This window comes from Mytilus trossulus, chromosome 13, assembly GCF_036588685.1.
Source record: "Mytilus trossulus isolate FHL-02 chromosome 13, PNRI_Mtr1.1.1.hap1, whole genome shotgun sequence".
NCBI classification, from domain to species: Eukaryota; Metazoa; Mollusca; class Bivalvia; order Mytilida; family Mytilidae; genus Mytilus; species Mytilus trossulus.
The window spans coordinates 57,300,885-57,315,411 of NC_086385.1; positions in this window are offsets into that span (position 1 = coordinate 57,300,885).

Below are 14,527 nucleotides of genomic sequence, written 5' to 3' on the forward strand. Positions count from 1 at the left end.
TATACCCTAGCTTGTAAAACAAAGAAATCTGGTAAGTTAATTACAAGAAATGATTTTTAATCTAAAATGTAAACATCACATGATCAATCAACTAGCATTGTACATTACTCATTATCTTATATCAACTTCGGGATATGCCGGTGTCCTATAGCCATTCTCCCCCACGACAATTTTTTGAAAATGGAGGACTGGCTCGATTAAAATTTACCCCCTTGAAGCACGAGAGGCACTTGAAATATGACGTCGGCGACGTCAGTTAGAAATTTGTATTTAACAAAAATAATAGTAACTTTTAATTAGTTTATCAACACCCAACCTTCATCGTTCTAATAAAAGTGTACTTCACCCCAATCTTAATTGACTAGGGCTGTCAGTTTTCCTATCGTACGTCGGTGGTTTTCTCCGGGCACTCCAGCTTCCTCCACCAATAATAAAATGTATGTGATGTTAACTGGAAGAATAACTACAGTCCATTTATAAGTAAACTATGGATCAGGTACACAATTTTAACATTAGTTAGGGGTTTAGTATCAAACGGTATCATGACATGATTTCTAGTTGTCAGAGGTTGGAAGGTATAACTAATACCATCATAAAATATACAAGAAGGACATACATGTAACCCGTGTTATGCCAACAAATGGTTTTAGAATAAATTTGTTTAACTCCGATGCAAAGACCCTATAACTGAATTAATATTAAAGCCAGCATATGCAATTTTTAATGACGTGACAGCAGTATCGTAACCATATCCCTTTTGTCTGTTAGCTTTTGAGGTGTATGATCGATTGATTGATTGTAAGCTGCTTAACGTCCAGTGACAAATATTTCACGCATGTTCAGGACCAAATTGATATATTTAAGATTATGATTTTTGCAGTTTAATAAAGGACTTTCAGTTTTGAATTTTCCAAGAAATTTCTATAATTTTTTTTTAATGGTTAGGTATATGGTTTGGTAATTAGTTATTATTCCGTAATTCGTGTAGTTTCTTCTAAGTTTTGTTATGTAGATTGCTTAGTCTTGTATGTTTTTTTTAATTTTAGTTCATTCATATGTGTTGGAGTTTAGCATGAAGTTCATTATCACTGACCTTGTACACCTTTGTATATAGGGCCCATCTGAGGAATAGGACTATGGTCACGTTGGTCCTCTTCTGACTGACAATAAATCACTTACAAACGTAGGGCGTCCGTTTTGCTATGCGATATGTACGTAGTCACGTTCGGTCAGTATGGGGCATGAAGACAGAGGTAGTACTTCATTTGCCACAGCGGCTTAGCCCGGCTTAGCCCGGTTGACGCTTCCGGTATAGGCACAGTCGCTTCATTTGCTGTAAAATCAGCCGACGGCGCAAATAGGCATACGCCGCTCTCGCCGGTGTACACTAACCGGCAAGCAATCAGCCGGTCATAAAAGTATGGCGGAAAGTGCAATTTTAGATAAATTATCGGAATTTAAAAGGTGAATATTGATTTTTGTCAATCAGACTAGTATGATACATGATACTAAATTAGTCCACTACGACGATATTAAATTGCCATGCTATATTTTATTTTCAAATTCATAAAATTATCTCGGAGAAACGTTTTTATGATGAATAAGGCCTCAGAAAAAAAGTTTGCATCTTAAAAATATATATTTATTGTTAATAGGTTCATCTTTTATATTCCCTAGCTTAGAAAGCAAAAAAGTACAAATTTGAACTTCTGTCGCCATCTTTAAATCAGCCGGTTACACTCGTTTTATTTTTATATTTAGCCATATTTAACCCGGTCACGTGATAGGGCGAACCGGGCATAGCCCGACCTAGAACAAATGAAGCAGCCCCAGTAGACAGAGTGCCTCGCTCTATTGCGTTTCTTTTCTACATTAAGAAAGAGAAGCCTTGAAACAACTCTTTCTGGGGTCCGTACATGTATGTGGCCTAATGCAAGAATTAGTTTCTTACTAGATTTAATATAAACTCATTTTCCAGCAGGAGTCGAACTTTGTCGACCCTCATTCGAACAACCTCCATAACACGACCTATTTATTGCATATATTGGTCACCCTTTCTCGTCCTGCATATTCATTTAATATTTGCCACTGGACGTTTAACGACCAACAGTTAATCATCTATCTCTTATACAAATAAATGTTCAAAAAAGACCAAGTTTAACTCTCCCCCAAAAAAGAAAATACATGTTTGAATAAAAATCAAAACCCTGACTACATAAACACCTTCAATATATGTAGAAACAGTTATCGAAGTGAAATTTTTCTAGCATTCAAACTGTAGGGGCAGTTATCTGGAAATACTATTGCACGTATATTCCAAAAAATGACAACGTTCAACTATCTCCTAAAGAGCAAAATTAATATTAATCAAATTCAAAACCCTGACCAAAATACGTACAGCAAAGTGAAAACTTCCTAAGATTCAAACTGTAGTAGAAGTTATGCATGATAACTATATATCAATGATGGGACGGACGGACGGACAGGGGTTTAAAAATTATACCCCCCCCCCCCCCCCCCCACATTCATTTGCGGGACATAATGAAGGGACAATCGGGAATAAACCTTCCTTACATACATATATTTGAATGCCATTGTAAGGTTATTTTTTTTGCAATAGAGATATCTGTCTTACAAAGGGGAGATAATCCAATATGAATCACGTTTCAAAACCACTTACAAGAAGTGAGTACACGGGAGAAACACTTTTCGTGGTCTTTTCTGTAATTGACAAATAATTTATGCTACATGGACATGCAATGTTATTAGGAGGTTCTTGGCAAACTAAATATTAACAATTATTGTTTATGACTAATTGGTTCTTCGTTCTGTTTGCATATTGACCCATTTTAAATCATCCGACACAGTACTATATTAATTTTGCCTAGAAATCTCAATGCAAATTGGGAAAAACACACGGTGTGTTCACATTTTTACTTGGCTGGACAAAATGTATTAAAAGAACAAAAAGTTTTTGGAAACCGTTTTTTTTGTTGTTGTAAAAGTATGTTACTGTGGAAAAACTTAAAATAAAATTGAGAATGTAAATGGTGAATGTGTCAAAAAGACAACAACCCAACCATAGAAAAAAACAACAACAAAAGGTCACGACCAAGTCTTCAATGTAGCGAGAAATTCCCGCACCCAAAGGCGTCCTTAATCCATTTATCAAGATAATACGGAGATTCAAAATAAATGAAAAATAGAGACATTAACTCCTTCCAAACTTTTTTTTTACAGTCGGACAAAGAAAGTGACGTGAAACTAACACTAACCCTACACTGTACATAATATTTATCTTTCAATAATTGTTAAAACACGAAGCATGATCAATACACCAGTAAAATACAAAAATTAAAATAAATCTCTTCGGTTTGAATTAGAGAACTATTTGCTTATTATGAGCTACATTCACATGTAATTCGAATTCGAGTCGCATTCGTATCCACAAAATCAGATTTCTAATGCGAATTTGTTAATGCGAATTGGCCAATTCTAATCAATTCGAATTTAAAAGGAAGAGCGTGTGAACGCGATTAGTGGATTCAATTAGAATGAAATGTACGTGTAATCTTGGCATTATTTAAACTACTGTAGTATTCGTTGGTATTAAGCCAGACCCTGCCGGAAGTGCACGATCCCATGATGCCTCTCTCTCTCTCTTTCCGGCAACCAAAATATAGACAAGAACAGAATAACCAAAAGAGACAATCTTCATCCTAGAAGAGACCACAAAGCCAATCAAGCTTCTTGGGTAAGTTTCACATTTACTCGGGATCACAACATTGGCGCTGCGAGCACTTATTTGCGTGGAGCATTGCAAGTAATTGCTTATATTGTGATTTGAGGCGACGTTCGCTTCAACAGTGTTTCCCGCGGAAAAGGATTCGGGGGAAACCTTTACCGATCGTTTTTTGTTGTGTAATACTCTGGTAGAGAATATTACATAACATTACAGGGGTTTTGCAGCGCGGTAGAACCCCTGTTTATTGTGTGGCATTGAGTATTCGTTGTTTTTTCGTATTTTCAAGACGACTTGGATCACGTGACCTGGGAGGAACGGGGAACCAGTCGTGTTGTTAATTGTTCTGTTTACCTCTGATAGCTGCAGACCAGAAGGACGGGTTACCAGTAGTGTTATTGTTCTGTTCTGTTTGCTTCCGCTAATAACCGCAGACCAGAAGGACGGGTTACCCTATAAAGCGGAAGTTTTGTTATTCAATAAAAATAAAATAAAATAAAAACATCTGTATTATTAAAAGAGTTGGTTGTTGTTGTTTATTGATAAATAAATAAACTTCGTACAAAAACAGTGTTGATTGTTTACAGTTACAATGTCCATTGTAAACCTAAACACTTGTAGCTTTCAAGAGTTACTCCAGCTCCCAGGTATAGGCATACAAACTGGGGAGCAAATAATGGACATTAGGGAGAGCAAGGGCTATATGACCGAGTCAGACTTGGATGCGATCTCCCAACTTCGAGTAACAAGGGGTCTCTTATCAAGGCTGGACTTCAGACCAAATGAAGGTGGCCCAAATATTCGGCCACCACCTCAGTCCCAAGTCAGGCATGGTGAGATGTTAAACATGGCACACATTGCCCCACAGGGCACACCATCCCAAGTACAAGGCCAATCTGCATTTAGGCAAGAAGCATGGCACCAGGGGCAAAGTCCCGGGCCCTTGGAAGGGCCCAGCCAGAGGGACTCTACCTTCCTTGAATATAGTCCATATCCTGGGGATGCTAATGCTAGACCTGAACCCACAGGGAATTGGGATGAGGGCTACAGGGAACCGTTACAGAAAAAAAAGTGGAGTCCCCATGATATTGGTGACCCAAACCAAGGTAGTCCCCCTCACCACATGTACAGGGGTAGTATTGGGAACAAGCCTGATTGGCCAGGTAAAAACAGTGTGTGGGACAAACGTACCCCAAACTATTGGGGCACACCTTCACAACCCATGGGTCACGCATGCAACTATGCAGGTCAGGGGTCAGCACCCTGTACCCAACCAGCTTACACTGGTGGGGGACAGTATGAGATGGCCTGTAGTAAGTATGGCAAGAGACAAGACAATAGGGGTGCAGACACAAGGCAGACCCCATCTCATGAGTATGGGGATAGGCAACCCAATAACCAGTATAATCAAGGATATACAGCGGTGCCCCCACAAGGGGTCACCGCAGGGGTGAGCTATGGACAACAGGCCTACCCAGTACCATATAATGAGGACAGGCCTATAAAAAACCCAAGGGCACCTGACAACAGAGATGGGGCACACGGAACTTTAGGTGGCGTCTCTAGAGTTACCAGTGCCCCAAAAAATATTAAGTATGACGGAAAGGGTAACTGGCAGGCCTTTTTCACAAAATTTGCTAGATACGCAGAGGTTTGTGAATGGGGTCCCCAGGAATGTAAAGACCAACTTTGCTGGTGCCTTGAGGGGAAGGCCAGCGAATATTATGCCCTCATAACGGAAAGGGACAGGGAGGTAAGTTATAGGGAGCTTGTGGAAAAGCTTCACAAGCGCTTTGGTTTCAAGGCACTCCCCGAGACCGCCCGGGTTCAGTTTAACAATGCTCGGCAAGCCCCTGAGGAGTCTCTTGAGGACTGGGCTGATCGGGTGTTATCCTTGGCCACCAGGGCATTTAGAAACCTCCCTGATGACTATATGTATGAGCAAGCCGTAATGCGGCTGTGCCAGGGTATTGAAAACAAACAGTTGGGAGTGCAAGTCTCTAACCTTCAGCCCCAAAGTATTGAGGAGGCCGTAGATAAAATACGGCTGTTCCAACACAACACACAGGCAATATATGGCAAGCCAAACAGGCGTGAGGTTAGGCAAGTAACTGATGGGCAGTATGAAGCCCACCATGAGGCCTTCCACGAGTATCAGGGGCCCCATGTAAGGGATACAATGGCCATCGAGGGGGCCCCAGCCAGTACATGGAAAGTGGAGTTAGAAAAGTCTAATAAGAAGTTTGAAAACAAACTTAGTCAAGTCAACGAAAAATTAGACGACATGATGGACCAATTCAAGCAACTCCTTACAAGCCCCATTGCAGGAAGTTGTTCACCTGGCAGACAGTCAGGGACAGAAAGTTGCCACCACTGTGGGGAGAGGGGCCATTCCAAAATGGAATGCCCAAACTTAAGAGGCAAGTCCGTCTCAGGGAGTCCCTTCACTGATAGAGGGCCTCCATTGGAGAGAGTGTGCTACCACGGTTTAAAGCCTGGACATGTTAGGAAGGACTGTCTTTATTTACAGGGGAGGAATAAAACTGTTTCCTTCATAAATCAGTCAAGCAGAACTGCAACAGTACCATTAAACTTAAACGGGACTACTCAGGAGGCCAGAGTGAGTCCCCGCAAATGAAGTTAGGCCTCTCGGTAGTTGAGTCTGTACCCCAAGGCAGAGTAGTGGAGGTAGCTATAGGGAGCCCAGGGGTATGTGCAAGAAACAGAGAGGGAAACAGAGAACCCCGTGTGTCGGTACAGGTTAAAGCAAAGATTGAGTCAGAGCAGTGCTCCGATTCTGACAAAGAGGCAACTCCTGCAGGCGGCTTGGACTGCTACTTATTAAGATGTCTCACGAACATATTGAGGCATTGTGCACCAGAGTTTAACCACAGCTTTCTTCCAGGTGGGTATTTGTTGGTTGAGGAAATCCTTAAAAGGGACCCAGGCTTTGCGAAGTACTCCTTACTTGATATTCATCAACTGATTAAGGTTGATGTGGACAGTAGGTTCACTTTAATAAAGGACACAGACAGTGACTGTTGGAAAATAAGGGTCAACCAGGGGTATTCCTTGATGGTGGATACCCCAGCTACACCATCATTTGAGAAATATGAGGTGCCCCAAGGCAATTTAGTTGCTCCAGCATTGCTCACATCGGACCAAGAGGGTCCAGTGGCCAATATAATGAGAAAACCCATAGGAGCTGCTATTTTGGCCATTGAGAATAATAGTGACATTCAAAAGGTTGCTGCCCCAACAGAGACAACTTTGGTAAGTGATGCGGAGGCCCAGGAAAGTTGGGACTCCACCTCCGACGGTGAGGCTCCTACCACTTTGGTAGAAGGGGCCAGTGATGAGAAGATAGTCACAGTTTTTCCTCCTCCTGTTGTTGACAGAGGAATGACTGACAATACCGAAAACAGTCATACATCCCTCACTTTTGATGACCCTTCCTCAACAGGAGGAACTGACAGAAAAGCCGCAACAGAAAGCAACAGTTGGCTCAACAATGAAAAAGTTATAACTTTCAAATCATCTGTCAACCAGGAATCTGTATACATTAATCCAGAAAGCCCTGATTCGGGATTAGGGCTACTTTTTAAAACAGATAATGTTGGCACTAGGTATTTCAATCTGCAGCAGCCACCACCAGTAGACAGTGGGACGTCAGCCTTTTGTGTGAGCACAGTTAGATCGGGTCCCAACAGAAGACAATGGGATCCTGGAATTCCCTACCCAAACAAAGGTATAAATCCATTGCAAGTGAGGAAAAATGAAACAAGACTCTTCACGACGGAGAATGGATCAGCACAACCTCCTGGGTCCAACTATGTAGTGGACACGCAGCTTCTAAATGGCCTGTTTCTAGTTGGTATAAAGATGGTGAAAAGTTGGCATACGGTCCAGACTAGAACAATTCACAGTTTTCTGGGTTCCCAATTTGTAGGGAACCCATTGTACTAAATTTTAGTTAATCAGTAGACCCATGGATACAAAGGGTCGTTTTGGGGGATAGGTTTTATACTTTTTAAAAATTGTTAGGGGGATAGGGTGTATACTTTAAAATCGATGCTTATTTTTTCAAAATTTGGTATTATTTCAGTATTTTATTGATTTTGGGCGAAAAACACAGGGCCCCCATCATTAGAGGGGGCCTTATTAATAAAACTGGGGGGAGTGTAGTATTCGTAGGGTTAGTTTTAGGTCATCAGACAGACCATCGAGAGATGTCCGAAGAACTACCCAGAAAGCATCCTCTTCCGGTTGAAACTACTAATGGCTACAGACGCTAATATTCACTAGAAGAGCAATCGGCCGTTCCTGACTGCAGGAACGACCATCCAAGGTATTTATCGGTCTCGAGATATACTCGGGGTCACAACACTACAAAGGATTTCAAACAGAATTGTCTCTCTTGCACCAGATTGTTAAATAATAAAAAAAAAAAAAAAACATTTTAACAAAATAAGATAATCATCAGTGACACATAAGTTATAAAAAACTTAACTTATTTAATAAAGTAGGATTTGACGATACGTTTGCTCCTTTGTGTACCCTACTTAGGTGTGTTCGTATGGATACAGATTTTCAGAAATTTAACAAATAATGCGTAGAACTTCACAAATGTTTTCCCTCACCTTGCTAAATGGTCAAGGATGCATTTACCATCACCTTGCTTCCGTTGTCATTGTCCGTTCATTGAAACTTTTCAGGCTCACTGTGTATCATCGCCACCGAAAATTTGGTACTAACGAAGTGTCACAAGTTGAAGCACTCTTTCATCTCCAAGTCCTAATTATCAACTCTGAGTTGATATATAAAAAGCCTAGGCCCATCTTTACATTTTTGAAATATTAGACTAACAAATATGACATCAATTTGAGAACCAAGTTCTAATTTTTCGGCCTCTTCTATCAGGCCAAACTGTTTAGTTATTTTACGAATTGCAAATTGAAAAAGTACTTTATTTTTCACAATTCCGTCCAGGTACTCTGAGTCAATACAACTTGTCAAACATTCCATATACATCTAAATTATTTTCATCTTAGGACTGACCAGGGTTTTAGCTGGATAAGAAGTAGCTTTTCCTTTTAACGTTTTGGATACATTACAAATAGAAGTCAGGCATAACTACATTGCATGGTTAGACATATAAAGAGGGGCATGAGATATCCCTACATGTTTAACACTGCCGCATTTGTTGCACCTGCGTGACCCAATTTGAGTCCGTAACCTTTGCTATAAAGTCTTTGTATTTATTTCATTTTTTAAATTTTGGTTCATTTATATGTTTCAAGAAACAAACATTGAACTTCTACCCCCTTTTTGTAGTTAAATGATTGCTCACTTAGGAGACAGCTTCTGGCATACACAGTATTTACAGTTACAAGTTTAGTTTCGCATTATAGCCATCGCAAATTCTAAATATGAAAGTTTTTGTACAATTGTCAGAATTGATTTTTAGATAGTTGAATAATAATATAAAAGCCTTCCTAGTGGGTTTATATGAATATTTAGATTGTTTTTAACATGTTTTATAAGTCATTTTGTATTGTTTTTCAACAAAGATTTGACGCTCGATCTTTTCAATTCAATTGTATGGAAAATACAGCAGAAATGCATATGCTTTTTTTACCTCTTGATAGATATATGTCTATGGTTGCATGAAATTAAGGTATCGCTCTTATTGATTGAAAGTATTTTAAAAGATCTTTGTGACATGTTCAACCCCCTATTTTGCAATTTTTGGTATCAAATATATGCTGATTGCATGTTGCCATGGTTACACAAAAAAAAGAGATTATATTTCACCATTATTACCATTGGAAATCAAATTTATGGACGATTCTCTTTCCATAAAAAAGACAAAAGCAGTTAAACATTAAAAGGTAACCCCACCCAACCTAAGATATTTGAACTTAATACTTTATTTCCTTTGAAAGTACGGTAAATAACTATTCTAAAATTAGCAAGTTGCCATACAGTTAAAAACAAGTTGCCATACAGTAAATTTGCCAACACGAGCAAGTTGCCGTACCCTAGACTTTATTTTGTATGGTCTATATTCTTTAAAATACATCTTTTTGACAACAAATTTCAGTAAATATGATGCCACACTATAATAATCTAAAAATGTGTCTGGAAAAATAATGAAAAACAGTTCGATATCTGGAGAATTGGGCGACAGAGGATGATAGATCTCGAAATTTTCCGGTACTAAGTGGCAAGTTTTGGAGTATTACACAAAATCTTGTATTAATTTTGTACTTGTCGGTCTAATAATTTAAAGAATTATATATCAGAAAATCATTTCTTAAGCGGCACCCTCATCAAATGAATCGAAATGCTTTAAATTGAATGAATTCTTAACTTTTTTACTTCTTTTTTTATTTCTCTCCGCTTCGTTAGTACCCAATTTCCGGTGGCGATGATACACAGTGAGGCTAACCTAAACCGAAGGTAGAAATGAGATTTCTGGTGACTAGGTTTTCGTTATCGTCGTCCGTAAATGGTATTCCGTACCATGATAATTTCATTTTATGCACGTCTTAGATAAATATAGACCATTCAGATATATACAATTATATTGTGTTTATCTATTTCAATAAAAGATATTAAAAGCTGTGACATAAACTATGTGTTTATCATAAATCATATAAAATATAAATTTATAAATTAAGGGAGACTCAGTTCGCTTCTCAGTTTCAAAATCATTAGCTTATCAATACACTAGTATATATTGATAGGAGATTAATAAAGGCCATCATATTAAAGAGCAAAACAAATATAAAGGTCAATGAGCTTGTTTTTGAGATATTAGCCATCGAAAGTTTGGTGCGAAAATGTTCTCTTTTGACTTTTCATAGCTTTGTCATTGACAAGTTAAATTAAGTCCTCAATATCTATTTAAAAGTAATTAACATTTTTATAAGATTTTCACAGATGGCTAATCATTATACATGTAAAAGATTTATGTACAAAAAGATTACTAGTATGAGATTTTAACAATTTTTTAAAATTCAATGGTTAAAAATATCGTGAAGACATCGTAAATATCTTTAACCATTGAATATAGAAATAGTCAAAATCTAATCGCATAATTTTTTTGTATATATATTAAGCCCCTGAAATCCCATCTCCTAAAAATAAAATTGATATAAACCTCCAGGATTTTCGTTAATATGTATTGAAACCCAACTTTATAAGAATTGACATTGTGATATCAATTTAAAACATAAATTATGTTGTATTGTCCCGCCTTCATGGCTCTGGGGCCGGTAACAAGAAATATTATTAAGAGAGGTCGATAGTATTGAACTAAGGGGAAGCTAATATCATTCTAAGATCATTCAAAGAGTGTTAATCAAAGCTCCCTCAGGTTGTTCGTAGATCGGTCTTATTTCCCCTAAAGTTGCATCGTAATAGTTTAAAAGTTACGAGTTCTTAATAATTTTCTTGCGTCTCTGTTTTTGGTTCCTCGAAAAGATGTTAGAATTAATGAACGATAAAAGCGCATAACAGTCAACTAAATATAGGAAGATGTGGTGTGAGTGCCAATGAGACAACTCTCCATCCAAATAACAATTTTTAAAAAGTAAACCATTATAGGTCAAAGTACGGCCTTAAACACGGAGCCTTAGCTCACACCGAACAACAAGCTATTAAGGGCCCCAAAATTACTGGTGTAAAACCATTTAAACGGGAAAACCAACGTTCTTATCTATATAAAAAAACGAGAAACGAGAAACACGTATATAGTACATAAACAAACGACAACTACTGTACATCAGATTCCTGACTTAGGACAGGTGCAAACATTTGCAGCTACCCATTTAACCTAAGGAAAACAATTCTGGCCTCAGACCACCATTATTCTTCCCCTAATGCGGGGTTCACACATTGCCGATTATTACTCCCGTTTGAGATCAGACCACATTACGACACGAAAAGTGAAAAAGTCGAATTAGTATCCTCAATTATCTGGAATGTCCTATCATTGTCTGAACGCAGTCGTTTAAGTTCGTAACAGATTCCTACGGGTCGGGAAGGTTCCGAATAGTTCGGCAAAGCACCCCGACAGTTAGGTGCGTCCCGTAACATTCGGGGCAACTCAGCCGATTTTGTCTAGTCGGATTACTATCGTGGCTATGTCGTGACAGATTCTGCTGTATCGGATCGAATTCCGAACAATGTCTTGTGTATTCTGGACGGTGTCCTGTGGAACGGGAATGATCTGGAGTGATTTTTCATAGCTGTTTTTCTGCCGATTGAGCCCAGATTGCATCCAGATCTTGTCGATTGCGAACCGTTTTTTTGCCGAAACCGTTCCGAAACAGTCCCGTTATTGATACGAAATTCGTCAATGATACCCACGTCCGAGTCCCGACAATTACAAAATACAATACGACTGAGACCAGACAAATCCGTTTGCAATGCGATATAGCGGATCATGATAGGATTACGTTCCGACAGTACCTGATCAGCCCGAATATGCCGACAGTTTTCGAACGGATAACTTCCGTCAGCATCGGTTCACTGTCTGGTCACTGTCTGATCTTTGTCGCATTACATTCGGTAGAGTCGGGACGCAGTCGTGACAGACTCGGTCGAATTTTACCTGGCGAAAAATACAAATCGGATTAGATGCTGATTCAGAACGGGATTATCGGGACTAATTCGCTTAGAAACGGTTGAATATCGACGCTTCCTGAACACTATCTGATTGTTGTCGTGATCAAATTATTTTTTTTACATATTTTAATTTAAGTTTGAATTTCCATCCACGATTCACAGGATCTTGATCAGACTTTTAATTTTTTTTAATCGGGAATGGTCCTGTCAAGGACGGTAGTAAAAATCGTGAATATGTGACCCCAGCTTTACATGTAGCTACAATGCTTTTTTTTTTTTTTTTATAAAAGTCAAATAGAATTAAATTTTTTTTCACTTCTTCGAATATGAAATTAATTTAACTGCTTATAGACCATTATTATTTTAATAAAAATATGTTTGTCTCAGGACAATCCATCATTGCTTTTTAATAGTGCCCTATTATTCAGCAGGTCAAGATCTATCTGCCCTGATATTTTCAGACGAATCTTACAACCTGTTGTTGGGTTGCTGCCCCTGAATTGGTTATTTTAAGGAAATTTTGCAGTTTTTGGCTATTATCTTGAATACTATTGTAGATAGAGATAAACTGTAAACAGCAATAATGTTCAGCAAAGTAAGACCTACAAATAAGTCAAATGAACAAAATTGTCAGTCAACCCCTTAAGGAGTTATTGCCCTTTATAGTCAATTTTTAACAACTTTTCGTCATTTTTTGTAACTTGTACAAAAATCTTCTTCTCTGAAATTACAAGGCCAAATTTAACCAAACTTGGCCACAATTATCATTGTGGTATATAGTTTAAAAAAGGTGTCCGATGACCCCGTCTACCAAACAAATTGGCCGACATGGCTAAAATTAGAACATAGTGGTAAAATGCAGTTTTGGATTTAAATCTTTAAAACTAAGACATTTAGGGCAAATCTTTCAAGATTTAAATTTCCGTCAGAATAAGGTCTATCCCCTCACAAATTTTCAGATAAATCTGACAACTCGTTGTTGGGTTGCTGGAACGTCACGCACGCTGTTCCTACAACCCCTATAATTTAAAACAGAAACTTCGAAATTTCCTCCGCAAAACAAAATAAAATGTTAACAAACACTAACCACTATAAAAACTTATTCAGTATATGTTTCCCTTTATGTTCTTATAGCTCTTGGTCATATGCTTAGTAATATCTAGTATATTTGAGGATTAAAACAACAAAGCTATATGAAAAAAACGGATGTCCAACGTTACATTTTAGAACAACTGTTTTATCTCTTATGTATAGTGATCCTATTTATTATTCTCTGATCTTCCTGAAACTTGGCAGAAGCAACGAAGTGTGTCAGTTCTTGGTTAGATTAAAGCCGTTCTTTTGTCGAATTTCGTTTGACTCGGTGGCTACATATTAAGCTGGAATAAGAAAAATGTCCAATGACGTTTTTCGTTGACTTAACGACTAAAAGGTAGTTTTAAAAGTAGACATAGCTAAAAATGTCTGAAAAATATGAGATAATTATAACATCTACCGAAAGAACAAACATTTGCCTCATTGTTCGTGAGTTCAAAAATTGTAGATTCTATAAAAACATCTCTACACAGTCGTTTTTCAAGCGGTAGCCATTTTGTCCAAGTTGGTATTTCATTTGTCCAAGCAATTATTGCGGGTTTTTTACTTGATATTTCAGTAAGTAATTTATAATTTACCAAAACAAAAGTTAGATACACGAAAAGAACATAAAGTCTAGATTCTTTTTTTATTAACTGCATGTTTGAGTCTTATAGGAATAAAATGCTACGAAACATTACAAAACGGTAGCCATTTTGTCCAAACGTCGAAAAACGTCGAAAAATCCAAACAAACGTTTTTTTTCGACGTTACATGTGCAAAATTTGTTCCATTGTATATTCCTGATACTTAAAAAGAATCGCGTGGTGAAACTTAAAAAAAAATGCTGGTTGCCGAAAAAAACCCACGGTGCATGTTGTGCATGAAACGGAGGTAACTGAAAGACTTATCGGAAACAGGGACAAACACAGTTTCATTGAATTAACGCAGAACCGTATTATACGGACGATTCAGGAGAAGATTAGTACATTTTAAAATCAAGCAACTTCGAATGACTGGGAAAATATTTTTAAAAGATCGGGTTATAATAATTTTATTTAATGGTTGTATTTCGAC